Source organism: Lupinus angustifolius, chromosome LG06 (genome assembly GCF_001865875.1).
Source record: "Lupinus angustifolius cultivar Tanjil chromosome LG06, LupAngTanjil_v1.0, whole genome shotgun sequence".
Lineage (NCBI taxonomy): Eukaryota > Viridiplantae > Streptophyta > Magnoliopsida > Fabales > Fabaceae > Lupinus > Lupinus angustifolius.
Window position 1 is genome coordinate 16,719,409 of NC_032014.1, and position 14,174 is coordinate 16,733,582.

General features: G+C 37.3%; 1 long non-coding RNA gene across 1 annotated transcript in view; it reads left to right on the forward strand.

Annotated features, from left to right (window-relative positions):
• Positions 4,916-14,174, forward strand: part of LOC109350836 — a 13,411-nt gene continuing 4,152 nt past the window's right edge. The window contains exon 1 of the long non-coding RNA XR_002108132.1: positions 4,916-4,993. This is a non-coding gene — a long non-coding RNA (uncharacterized LOC109350836). The remainder of the gene's footprint in view (positions 4,994-14,174) is intronic.

Sequence of the window (14,174 nt, forward strand, 5' to 3'; positions counted from 1 at the left end):
GAATCACCATAGAGTTTGGTGAGTGAAAAGTGTAAAACAAGGAAAATGTTGTACTTTCTTGTTTGGATGTACTTTCTTGTTTGGGGAATTTGAGTGACTAACTTGAGTGAAACTTGGTGTGAGATTTGTAAAGTGATACTCAAATTATAGTGGAATTTTCTTGATACAAGTCAAAGGGCCTAGACATAACCTTCAGTTGTTGAAGGTGAATTAGGATATATGTTGGTGTGATTCTTCTCTATCCGTAAACTTTTCATTTTTGTAGTAATTGTTCTTACATTTAGACTTTTGTTGCATACTTAATCCTTATAATTTTTACGAAATAATTCTTTTTGTACAAAACTAATTCACACCGTCTTAGTTTGTCATATGTACTTAAAGAACCAATAACCGATTATTCTATGTTGGAATTGTGTATTCGAATTTGAAACTCAATCACTATGTACCCAAACATACTTACTAGAATGGATCTTGGAACCCCTCTAAACTCAATATGTATTATCCTAAGTTTCTAAAAAACAACAATAACTTTACAACACTTTTTGCAACAACTTTCACTTGCAAATCTATTAGAAGTTTTCAAAACAAGCTTCAGGGAAATTTTGTATTTTCATACTTTATGAAAAACAGGAGCCTAATGTTATATTCAGTATAAAGTGTCATTTAAAATGATTAAAATATCATTAGATTGTGTGTATTAATCCTTAACAATTCAAAAATTACTCTTCTACTCTATCAATTCAAAGAATCATCATAGTTTTTTGTGAGTGTTTTTGTAAAAAGAAAGTGATGTGTTTTCTTATGAGATTTAGTGTTCTAGAAGAGAATCTTGGTGTGAGACTTGTTAGAAACTCAATTACTTAGTAAAAAATTCCTTGAATAAAAAATGAGAATTAAATGTAGCCTTCACTTGAAGAAGGTGAACCAATATGCATCTTGGGTTGAATCTCTCTATTCTTAACTCGTTTATTTTTCTTGAACTATTATTCTACAAGTTTTTGCTTCCATTAAAAAAATTGAATTGTTGTTTAAAAGGATGATATTGTTGCAAATCTAATTAACTCTCCTTTATCTAATGTTTACAAATCTTAAAACCCAAAAGCATTAAAAAATATCACAAAAAGAGATAAGCCCGATGAATCTTGATTACGGTATAATCCTCTCATGCTATAAATATCAAAGATATGAATGAACTATGGAGAATCATAATTTCTCTCTTTCCTTACAAAAAATGGCAGACTTGTCAACCCAAAAAAATTGGAAAACCCATTTTATCTTGGTTTTTGCCAAATCAAAATGGTAACTATTAATTTCATAAACTTTGAGAAATTCTTAACTCGTTGGGTTCCTATAAGGTAAGGGTTGAAAAGTTAAATTAGAGGCAAAGATCAGAGTGGGGAGTAACCCCGGTGTTAAAATAGTTGAGTTTTTATTAGTCGGTTAGTTAATTTGGTTAGGTTAGTTAGTGTTTTCTTCTCTTTGTATAGATGATTCAATGTAACTTTGGAATTCAATTCAATTCAATAACATTTTCTCATTCTTTCTTGTTTCTTGTTCATCAAGAATCTCTCTTATCCATGCCTACTACCATTTTAACATGATATCAGAGCTAATTATTTCTCTTTGATTGATTGCTTCCGCTTATCATACTTCCCTTCCAAGATTCATCAAAAGTTTAACAAAGAATCATCAAGAATCTAGCCAAGAAGTACCATGCCTTTCTTGCATCTAAAGCTATCATCAAGCAAATTTATCGTCTTCTGGGCTTCGGTTTAAACAAGTTGTGCAATGGATGAGAAGCAGAACTTCCAGAACGTACAACTTAGTCTCAAGTTCCTTGTCTCCTTATTGAAGAAGAAAAAAGGAATTGAGGCAACATTTTCAGGTTTGGATGAGGACATTTTCAATGGCATGTTCATAACAATATTTGTTTCTTTCAATTACCTTCTTTCATCTTTTATCAATGACAGCAAAAATGTACCCATTCTTTCATCTATTACCCCAAATTATTTCTCATTTCTTTATTACTCTAGTTTCTTTACCCCTCTTTCTCTCTCATTAAACACATATAGTATGTAATTTTTTCCTCATTGAAGCAACGTATAAGGATCAAGATTAAGGTCCATTTCATTTCTCTCTTTCAGCCGTTGTGATTGGTTTGCTTCTGTCAAATAGATGGTTAAGCATAAGATGAAATTGCTTCTGCCAAATGGTGGTTAAGCGTCAGTATTGCTTCATGTTCAGATTTCAAGACTGAGAGATGAAGATTCGCTCACCAGCAAGAGGAGGTATAAGAGTATATCATCATATTCAACACAATTATTTCAAGCTTGGAATGCTTGATACATTCCAGCTTGCGGTGGAATGTTAAAATAGTTGAGCTTTTGTTAGTCGCTTAGTTAATTTGGTTAGGGTAGTTAGTGTTTTCTTCCCTTTATATAGATGATTCAATGTAACTTTGGAATTCAATTCAATTTAATAACATTTTCTCATTCTTTCTTGTTTCTTGTTCATCAAGAATCTCTCTTATCCATGTCTACTACCATTTTAACACCCAGCGTATTCCTCACCATGTTGGAATTCTTGCCATTCAAAGACTTCTATTTATAAGATATGAATATAATAAGTTGTGATGGATAAATAGGCATATAAATAGTTGTAGCTTAATTCTATAGTAATCGTGGATTCTAAAATTTTGAGGTTATGGAATCCAATGAACCTCCAAATGATATTATAAATTAATCGTAACGAAAATTATTTTTTGGTTAAGTGTATTTTGGAAACATTTTTAAAATTTGCTCCACTTGAATGGAAAACCCTCAAATATACCCCGTAACTCAATCATCCTTGGTATCTATATATCTCATCCACATCACATGTCCTACTAAAATATTACTTGCTAAAAATCACTTTCACCTTTTCGGGCCAAATACAATAGAATCCCTACCACACCCAACCACCCATGCCCACATTGGATATGAAAATCCAAAATAACGAAAGTTCATCCTCAATGCAAATTTCTCTTTGCCAAAACCCTTTGGCATTTGTACCATTGACAAATGTGTGAGGATAAGTGTTTGTTCATCAGCCTAGTCTATGCATATAGGTTTTACTTTGTTTAATTATCTATATCATAGCATAGGTTGTGTAATAGACCCAAATAAAATTAATCCTTCCATATTTTATACATTTTAATTTGGCTTCAAGCTTGGTTTCTCTGTTTTTGATGTGCATTTTACGGTTGAGGTTTATCCATAACTAGCGTAGTGCCTATCCTGGTACCGCATGCAGCTTCTTGCTAATTTCATTTCGATCAAATTCTGAAGGGGAAAGATAGTAAGTTAGGTGTGGCAAATCCCAAAAAAGAATAGAATAATCATATATCGAAGGGTATTTATATCAATCCTTAGGAGAAACTTTTTCATGTAATCATTTATCACGGAAGGGGAAAAATGAAATACCAACTAATTTCAAATGATTTGGGGACAACATAGAAAACTCATTTTTAAGTCTAGTTTGAAAAATATGGTCAATAAATTTGAGTTCTAAATTGTAGAATCAGAAAACTACTAACACATCATTCATCCTATTAAAATAATATATTTGCTAGCTTGAACTAATTTATATCCTTAAATTTGTAGTTAAATATTTAATTATTAAAAATATTTTTTATTAGTATTAAAAAATCAATTGAAGTTCTAAGATTAAAAGTCAATTATGAATCAGACAATTTTCAATTAAATATTTAATTATTAAAAAATATATTCTTATATTTATTAAATATATTTTTATTAGTAAAATTTAAAGAGTTAGGTGAATGTATTCAAAAACCACACAAGTACGCTATGTAATACCATCAAAATTCAGAAAACAATATTGCCTTATAAAAGAATTAGTGTGAAATGAATGTGAACCATATATGATGTTGGCAAAAGAAGGATATGCATGTTTTAACTTGAATTAAATCTCTTCTATTTCGTTTATAAGTTAAGTATTGAATAAGGGAAAAGGAAAAAAGAAAACTTCAGAGTCATCATAAGTATATATATTTCATAACTTTAGTATTTTATTTCCCAATAAAATTAAATTTATAAACATACCCTTGATGGATCCAAGGAATAAATGTGCAACATAATGAGATAATGTCCTTAGTAATAAAGATTCAATCTAAACCCCCAAAAAAAATTGTCATAGCCTTAACAATTCGCTAATTTTTTAACTTAGTTTATTTGGGCAAACATTATATATTTTATTTTCTGTGTTTGTTAATAATTATTGCAAAAGTGTCACCTACACTATGAACATTGTTGTGTTAAATATTTATTAGAAAAATTAATTGTTGTTGTTCCATCCTAATCATCCAGGTGTCTTAGTTGCCTAGGGTGGCCTCCCTTGTGAGCAAAAACTGAGTATAACTAATCAAAGGGCTTGGTTAGAATCATTCCCCTCATACCGAACATCTTAGGTTGGGATTTAGATCACTATGACACGCCGCCAACAACACACTACCATGTCACCTGCAATCTCATCTACCCCTGCCAATACGACAAGGACAGACTACAATACGATTGTTAGGCCTACCACAAGTTAAGTCATTTGGGTGTCTTGGCTACCTAGGACGGTCTCCCCTCTAATCGAACAAAGACTGGGTATAACAAATCAAATGACTTAGTCGGAATCATGCTCCTCATATCGGACATCCTAGGTCGGGGTTAGGATCACTTCTCATATGACACACCGCTAACAACGCACTACCATGCCACATGCAATCTCACCTACCCCATACGAACACGACAAGGACAGACTGCAATATGACTGTTAGACCTGCCACAAATTACAAGTCAACTATGCACAAAGTACAGTCCTGCCAAAGTTGCATACCATGGGAAAAACAGCCCCCAACATGCCAAAATGGTCGATCATGCCAACAATACTCTTTAGAGCCACGTCATCCACCTCAACCACTATAATTAGGGGTCTCCTCCGACAAGAAGTATCATTGAATTCCCTTATCACGTGTCATTGTTATTCTCTATTTACTTCTCATATCTCATTTATTGTTCCCAAGCATTACCTCTCCAGTCTTACTAACTTGATCGTCAGATAACCTTTTTAGGTACCTCCACCGAGGGTCCAAGTCTACTTCCGTCCAGAACCAGAAGACCTCTTACTCAGACCTCTAGTCTAATCATATCGTTCATCCATAAAAGAACATTGGTGTCGTCTGTGACTTACCTACACCATGGTGACCACCAAAAATCAAGCAAACCCTACCAGCCACATAGAACCAACACCCACAAACATGTCTCCCAACCATCATACACCCTCCATCAATCCACCATCCCAAGCACAACCCTCACACCAAGCTAGTTGGAGTAACCACACTGCTATAAAACAACCTCCGCCCACCACCCAACAACTCCTGCAAATCATGGAAAGACATGAGAAGATAATTCAGCAACAAGCCGATTTGCTAGTAGAATTCTGCCAATCCAAACAAGAATCAAGTTACCTACCCTCACGGTTGGCCACTCAAGCATGTACCATCGAATCTGCCGGTGAATCCCATCCAAACCACAAACCACCCATGCACACCAAGACGACAAATCATTCTCACCTCTCCGACCATAACATCTGTTGGGCTAAACACCCATTCACTAACAATATAATGTCCTACCCTCTACCAAACCATATGGCCTTCCTGACCAACATCGATTAATATGATAGCACCTCAGATCTCAAAGATCACCTCGATGCTTTTGAGGCCTCTGTGCTCTTCCATGGCGCAATAGACCCCATCATTGTCGAGCCTTCTCGCTCACCCTGAAACGCACTATGCTCCGATGGTTCACTCGGCAAGCACCAAACAACATATACCAATGGTCCAACTTTAAGTCTATTCGGGCATACTTAGACAGATTCAATGTTGAGGCGATGAAGGTCCAAACTATAAGTCTTGAAATGGTCGTCCACATACTGGTCATGGGTCTCAAAAGTGGCATCTTCAAAACCGAGCTAGCCAAGCATGCTGATTTCACTATGGAAGATCTTCACTCTGAAGCTTATGAATTCATTAATTTGGAAGAAACCCACACTACTCGGTCATCCAACGAACACCATACGCACAACCCCTCATGGGAAACCAAACGACAAAATTCCACAACCACCCAAGAGATGACCTCCCTAGAATACCCCGCAGACCCAAATATACGACCTACACCCTGCTGAATGCTAGCCGCTCCAGAATTTCACAAAAAGTCATGGCCACCCACCTCGTTCATCTCCCCAAACCCAATCCATACAACAAGGTGGGACCATAGGATCGATCAAAGTACTGTGAATATCACACCACATTTGGTCACATGACAGATGATTGCACCAAATTGAGGACACGATTGAATACTTGATACAGACCGACCACCTACAACATTTTATTGCAGGAATTTTACAACAACGACGGTCACCCCCGACAAGTCGACCCAGCCCTTTAAGGAGGTGTTCCCCTAAAGGGTACCAATAGGGCCATCCTTCGCACAAAAGTCGGACAGATCGATACCGGCCGAAAAAACACAAGCAAAGAAGCCGCGTCGATATTAACATCATTTCTAGAGGATTTGTCGTCGGCAGCATGTCTAGGTCAACCTAGAAACGATATTTATGGGAGGTCATGCAAACAATTTCCAAGAACACTCAAGTTAGTAGACACGCTCTTCCCATCTCCTTTGACGATCATGATTATGAGGGTGTCGTCCGAGAGCATGATCATCCATGGATCATCACCGCAAAGTTGGATAACAAAATGGTCGGTAGACTCTTCGTTGACCAAGGGAGTTTGGCCAACATCATGTTCCAGGATTTATTTGAAAAAATGGAGATGGGAGACCATCACCTACTACCTTACGATGGACAGTTGGTAAGTTTCATCGGCCAAGGTATAACTCTAAGGGGCTACGTGGATGTTTGGTTAACCATCAGCGACCAACTACTTAGCATAACAATCTTGGTAAAATTCCTGGTTATAAATTGCCACTGAGCATACAATGTTATTTTTGGTAGTCTAACGCTCAATTATCTTGAAGTTGTGGTCTCCACACCATATTTGTGCATGAAGTTTCTCTCTCCCAATATTCGGGTGTGAATCATTCGGATAAGCCAACATTATGCTCAGAGTTGTTACCAAATGAGCCTTCTTGGTCTTCCCGTAGCAAGGGTAAGGTCACCCCCAAAAAAAAGAATGAAGGGAGTACACATGGTTGAGATGTATAGTCGAGCTAACAAAGGAGAGTCTCAACCTCAATTTAACAGTCTTGTGTGTAAGAAGATCTTGGTTTATACAACGATTTTGGTGGCCAATGAATCGTTTTGCCCCTTTGTCCAAACTCCTCTCGGCCGCCAAGATTGAACACTTACATCTAGGGCATATGTGTTGTGTTGATCCAAGCATCAAGACCCCCGAAGTTTTTATTTTTGTATTTAAAAAGTGTAATGTCGAACTCACTCGTGGTCAGGCAACCCCCTGTAAGCGCAACAAAAAATATATAGTAATGAGGTATTGTTTATTTCATGTTTGTATCGCAGGAATCTAAACCAACTTCATATACCACTCAAGGTGTGGACCATGTCCCCCTTCGATGGCAGTCAAATAACTCACCCAGGGCACGGACCTTATCCCCTTTGTATATGGTCCAACTTCAAATACCCGTCAAGGTACGGACCATGTACCATTTCGATGACGGTCAAATAACTCACCCAAGGTCCAGACCAGTGGTCCAAAATTAAATACCCCTCAAGGTGCATACTATATCCCCTTCGACGGCTGTCAAATAACTCACCCAGGGCGCAGACCTTGTCCCCCTAACCGGTGGTCCAACTTTGAATACCCCTCAAGGTGCGGGCCATGTCCCTCTTTGATGGCAGTCAAATAACTGACCTAGGGCATGGACTTTGTCCCTCTGACCGGTGGTCCAACTTCAAATACCCCTAAAGGTGCAAACCATGTCTCTTCGATGGTGGTCAAATAACTCACCCAGGGCGAGGACCTTGTTCCCCTAAACGGTGGTCCAACTTCAGATACTCCTCAAGGTGCGAATCATCTCCCCTTTCGATGACGAATGAATAGTCACCCAAGGCATGGACTTTGTTTCCCTTGGCCAAATTCAGATTCAGGCCACTCAACTTGGTCGGACTCGGATTTAACACGAAAAGCATCACTACCTCTAAGTTTAGTTATATCTATTGTCAGCCCTTCTGGTTAACATTATCTTGTTTAGACTTAGAAACAATTATTTCTATTACTTTTATTCCCGATCAAGTTCAACGATATTACTTCTCTAATTTGGGCTTGTTTTATTATCTTCGAGGTGTTTACATTAAACTTATTTGGGTTACCCTAACAAATACTATCTTATTAAAGATTGAATTACTTGTGATATTAATACTTTGGGTCAAGTTCGTTCTATTCAATTGTTGGGTTAGCTCCTTTTTAAAGCAACAAGTCACACACGACCCACTCCGACCAAGAAAGCACTCAGTTTGCTAAGTCAGGCTATTACTAGAAAGGTCACATCTGGCAAATATATATCTTTGGTTTCTAATTGTTATTCGAAGTATAAATAACGACCAACGCTAAAAGAAGGCAAGTCAAATACAGAACAAATACATTTATTGATAAAGAAGAAATTACAGAAAATCTTACAGCTATTACATGGCACTTAAGCCACCCCTATTCCCGGGACCAGCAACTTCATGATAGATCTATTCTCTTCCAATAATTATTCCCCATCTTGGACATACATGTTGATATGTGTTAGAGACTAGTCCTCGCCCTGGTACTTCAGACTGACTTGGGCAAAAGCGGTGTCCCGTATAAGGTACACCGACTCTACCATCAAGTTGGAAACAGAGTCATGTTCCACTACCATCTTCTCCCTCTCCAACCTGAAGGCACCCACCACTTCAATCAAAAGGGCAACCTCCTCTCAGGCTTGGTTGCAAGAGTTATAAGCCACATGCCCTTGCTCATCCGGCAGCTTCAACTTATCATTGAGCTGACAGATTTCACCATCGGCCTCCTCATGATGCACCACTAGGCTGGTCATCTCATTCTAGGAACCGACCAATTCTCGTTGGGCAGTCTGGTCGACTCGGGGGGCTTCCTCATACTAGTGAATCAGACCGAACAAATTTTGGGTAGATGTTATTATTTGGGCCTTAAGATCCTTCACTTTCGCAGCATGGGCCTCCTTCACCTTCTATAGCTCCCTGGAATGGCGATAATGGACAGCCTGAAGGGCCTCACCCCCCAACCGCTCAACTACCGCATCTTCGCCTTCTAGGTACTTAGCGGTTGACACGGCCATATTGGAAGTAGCATGGACCTGCCTCACAATTTCCTGGACAAGCGATGTGTCACAGACGACCTTCACCTCGGTGGTCACCACGTTGATCTCCACCGCCTGCAGAATAGAGTATCCCGCAAAGGGCTTACCCTCCAAACTTGGAGCTTTCCCTTTTCCTAAAGCGTGGCAGATAACATGAGGAGGAACGATAATGTTGGGCTCTACATGTGCCTACTGGTCGGGTTGAGGTTCCATTACAGAAACGATCATCATTGGAACCTCAGGAACACCCAGAGCCGCTTGGACCAGCCCGCTGTAGTTGGTCAGGTGAGGAGGATTTGGTGGAAGATCTGTTCCTCGGCCAGTCGGATGATGTGACCTCCCCCCAGATTGACTCGATGTAAGAAGGGACGAGCCCGTATGAGCTCATTTACTCGGGCCCGATCACCAGATGACCTGGCTCAGTAGTCGGTTCTTCTCCATATGGTCGACCATAGCAGCTGCAAAAAAAGATACAAATGAGTATGCAACCAAAAACATACAAGTTACAAATACACGACTTCTTACCTATCAGTTTGACGTCAAAAGTTTGGTCACATTATCTAGGCAGCCTCAATATATGAGCCTTCAAGACTTTCAAAGGTGTAGTTGAACTTCTTGGCCAACATCTGATAGAGTCTATAATTTCATGAGAACTGGAAACGCCGCTCTCCCCGGGAGTCGTAAGCCCACTAATGGCTTGTTCCCCAGATCTTGAACCAGTTAAATCACACCTTCCAATTTTTGGCGGAAGAGTCAAAAGGTTGGAACAAGGCATTCTTGCTCTTTGACTTAAGACAAGTTCACCCATAGCGGCCATCTTCTCTTCGTCCGGATTGGTGTTGCAGGTCACCTAGAACATCGAGAAGAACAAACGAACCATGCAAGGAAACTTCGTCACCTTGCAGAAAAGTCTGAACACTCGAATAAACCATCATACGTTTAGATGCAGTTGAGAATGAGGAAACCCAAATGGTTCAATATATCCATATACCACCCGTCCAAGGGTATGTTGAGTCTGATTTTCTGGGTATAATATTCATATAGATAGAAGTTTTATTTGTCCCCCATATTCATATAAAGATCCTGACAAACCTGCTTTTCAAAACAGGGAGCATGCAATTGAGTGTAGTTCGATCCATGTGCCAACACGGCAACCCAGGGCATCACACCCTCTAGGAAGTACCTAGAGGTTCCCAACACTTCCCGATCAACCCACTAGTAGTGAGAGTCGGGGTCCTCCAAGCCCTCGGAATCGGAAACCTATTTGCCCTTCCCATGTATATTCTCGACATCTACAACCTGTTGTTACTAGAATAAGCATTAGATTCCGAACTGGATTCCCTATCCATGACCGGACGCTGCTTCCCTGGAAAAAAAAGCCTGATCCATCCTTATGGCCTCTATTCCTATCAACCTAAACCTCCAATGGGCCACTAGGGCTAGGAGTCTCAAATCATTTGCCCCTCTTCGGGTGAGTCGACCCGTAGAGTGAAATGAACACGAGACAAAATTGGGCGGAGGTCCGGGCAAAACCTCCTCCTCATCGGAACTAGACTCTAGGTCGGTAATAAGGACCATGATTACGAAAAGAAAAATAAAAGAAGTTACCTAGAAAGAAGTTTGAAAAGAGTTGAAAGAACAAACGAGGTTGATTGGTAGCATAGTAGGTTCGGTAGTAGAGAATTCAAATATTAAAGTGAAGAAAATGAAGGGGGGTCCCCTACTTATAGACGAAACTAGGCCAAGGCCACCCGTCGCGGCCCAACTCAAAATGCATCTTACCCGTTCAAAAGGCATTCAAGTGTGATCCAACGACGACCCGGGAACCAAGAAAAAAGTGGCAACAAATGAACCAGGGAACCACACTCAAGTACTTTGTGCCGCAAAACGATTCGATAACCAAAAAGCGTTAATGACGGCCAACCACGTGTTGCACAAATCAGAAGGTTAATGGCACCCTACTGATGCACCTAGAGTCTACCAGTATGCTCGCCTACCGAACATACTACTAGATTGGGGGTAACTATTTCATCTTGGTCATTCGGGTGTCTTGGTTGTGTGGGACGCCCTCCCTTGTGATCGAGAAAAGACCGGGTATAACCAACCAAATGGCTTAGTCAGAATCATTCCCCTCATATCGGACATCCTAGGTCGGGGTTAGGACCACTTTCCATCTAACACGCCGCCAACAACACACTGTCATACCACCTGTAATCTCACATACCCCCTACCAACACGATAAGGACATACTGTGATACAGCTGTTAGACCTACCACAAGTTACAAGTTATCTATGTATAAGTACGGCCTTGCCAAAACTGTCTGACATGGGAAAAGCAGCCCCTGATAGGCCAGAATGGTCGGTCATGCCAATAGTACCCTCCAGAGCCACATCATCCACCCAACCACTATAAATAGGGGTCTCCCCAACATGAAGTATCATTAAATTATCTTATCAATTGCCATTGTTATTCTCTACTTACTTCTCATATCTCATTTATTACTTCCGAGCATTACCTCTCTAGTTTTACTAGCTTGATCATCCGAGAACCTTTTCAGATACCTCCACCGACTGGTCCAAGTCTACTTCAATCCAAAACCAAATGACCTCTTACTCGGACCTTTAGTCTGATCACATCGTTTATCCACAAAAGAACATCTTGTAATGATCATATTTCACTTGAAGAATGTTTTACGCTGGACAATATTTAGGTAAAACTCTATAAAAGCACCCTAAACTTTATGTATTTTACAAATAAGTCCATGAACTATTTTTTCTTCTTAATTACTCCTTGAACTTTAAGTATTGGTGAAATTGGTCCCTGCATAAAAATAATTAAGCAATCACATTATAATTTTGAACTTAGATAGGCATAAACTTAACCATTATTCTACTCATATATCTTACTTGATATTTAACAAAATATTCATGGCGAACTACCCGAATGAATAAAAATTATAAAATAAAATCTAATGAATAAGGTAACACAATTTTAGCAATAAATTATGGTTGTTGATGTAAGAAGTAACATCATCCAAGATAAACTTGAATCTGCATCACAAAAGAAAACTGACAAATAAGGCATAAGAGTAATTTTCTTGAAGAGAGCAAGAATTAAAGTGATAGTTCAAGTTAACTTATCAACAAATAGATTCGTCCTACGCACAAGATTAGATATAAATTACGTTCCAAATTTCAAAAATAGAGGAACAAAAGGATGCTAAGCTCACTAGGATAGTACCCAATATTAAGAATACAAAAAGATATGCAACTGAGTGAAAAAATCATTAGCTTTACGCATGTTCTTAGAGATGGATTAATAGAACATTAAGAATTTGTAGGTCATCAATGGTAAATACGCTACAAACTGTTAGCATTTACCTTCATCAATGATACCTCAAAATTTTCTAGTGTGAGCCAAATCTTTTTTGGTTATTTATGAGTAATTTAACAATATATCTATATAGGGACCAATTTCACAAACTTATAAAGTTTAAAGATCAATTATGAAGAAAAAATAGTTCATGTTGCATACTTATAAAAGACATAAAATTTAGGAGGCCTTATACACTTTTCCCCAATATTTATTGTTTAGATAGAAAATACTATGAATATTATTAACAAAAGTAAAAATAAAAACCAAGAATAAAAAATAAATAGACTCAATTTTTACATCATGGTTATGAATACATTGCCCTGTACTTGTGTTATGGCTAACTGTGACTAACTAATATGTTGGGCTTTCTACCTCATTATTTATAAGTAAATAAAAAATATTCACTAGTATACCATTGATTGTTTTTTCAAAATATTAGTGTGAATGATAAAAATGTTAAAAAGTGTCCTAAGGATATTATTTAAGGAACTAATATAAATTTTGTTTTGGAAGATGGAGATGATGTTTTTATCCATATTCAAAAGCAGGAAAATTCCTTATTTTATATATCCTATAAAAATTTATTTATTTCATACTTTTCCTTAAACAATATTCTCTTACTACATTTGTTAACACAACTAAATAGATTATCTACGAAAGGTAGTATAGATTATCTTGTCCACATCTTATGAGTCAATTAAATTTAAGAATTGAATTTAATCATTCATTATAGAATAATTTTATAGTATTAATCATATCTGCAATACTAGCAGTGTATCCGTGCACTTGCACGGGTCGCTTCTTTGTTTATGCATAATGCAAACATAATATACATATACTTTATAATATCAATAAATCATGTATTGAAACATTATATTTCCCATTCATATAGGTGGAATATTAACATTGATTTTTGAGTGTATATGTAGAATATTAACAATTATAAATGTGTTTGTATAAGCATTTATTTGTTGAAAGTGTGATTATAGAAAATATTTGATTCTTAAATAACTCAATAAATAAAATTCAAATTGTATTGGATAATATCTCACCTCTATATTCTCTATATAAAATTATAAATATAAGGAGTTATTTTTGCATTGTGTATAAATATTTGAATATATTTTTAGCATTCAAATATTGTATAATTAAATGTTATTTATTTGATTATGTTTTAGCTAATAATCATTGTATGAAAATAACTCATAAATTAATGACAGACTAAGTTAGGATATGACAGATATTTTTTCTGATTAATTTAATCAAAATAATAAAAAGAGTCTAATAATTGATTTGTTATATTACTAATTAAAATACATATATTTTTCATGAATATATATACCATTGTTATCTTTTAATTAAATAATATAATGATAGTAATTAAATACATGTGACCCGTGCATTCGCATGGCTAAAAA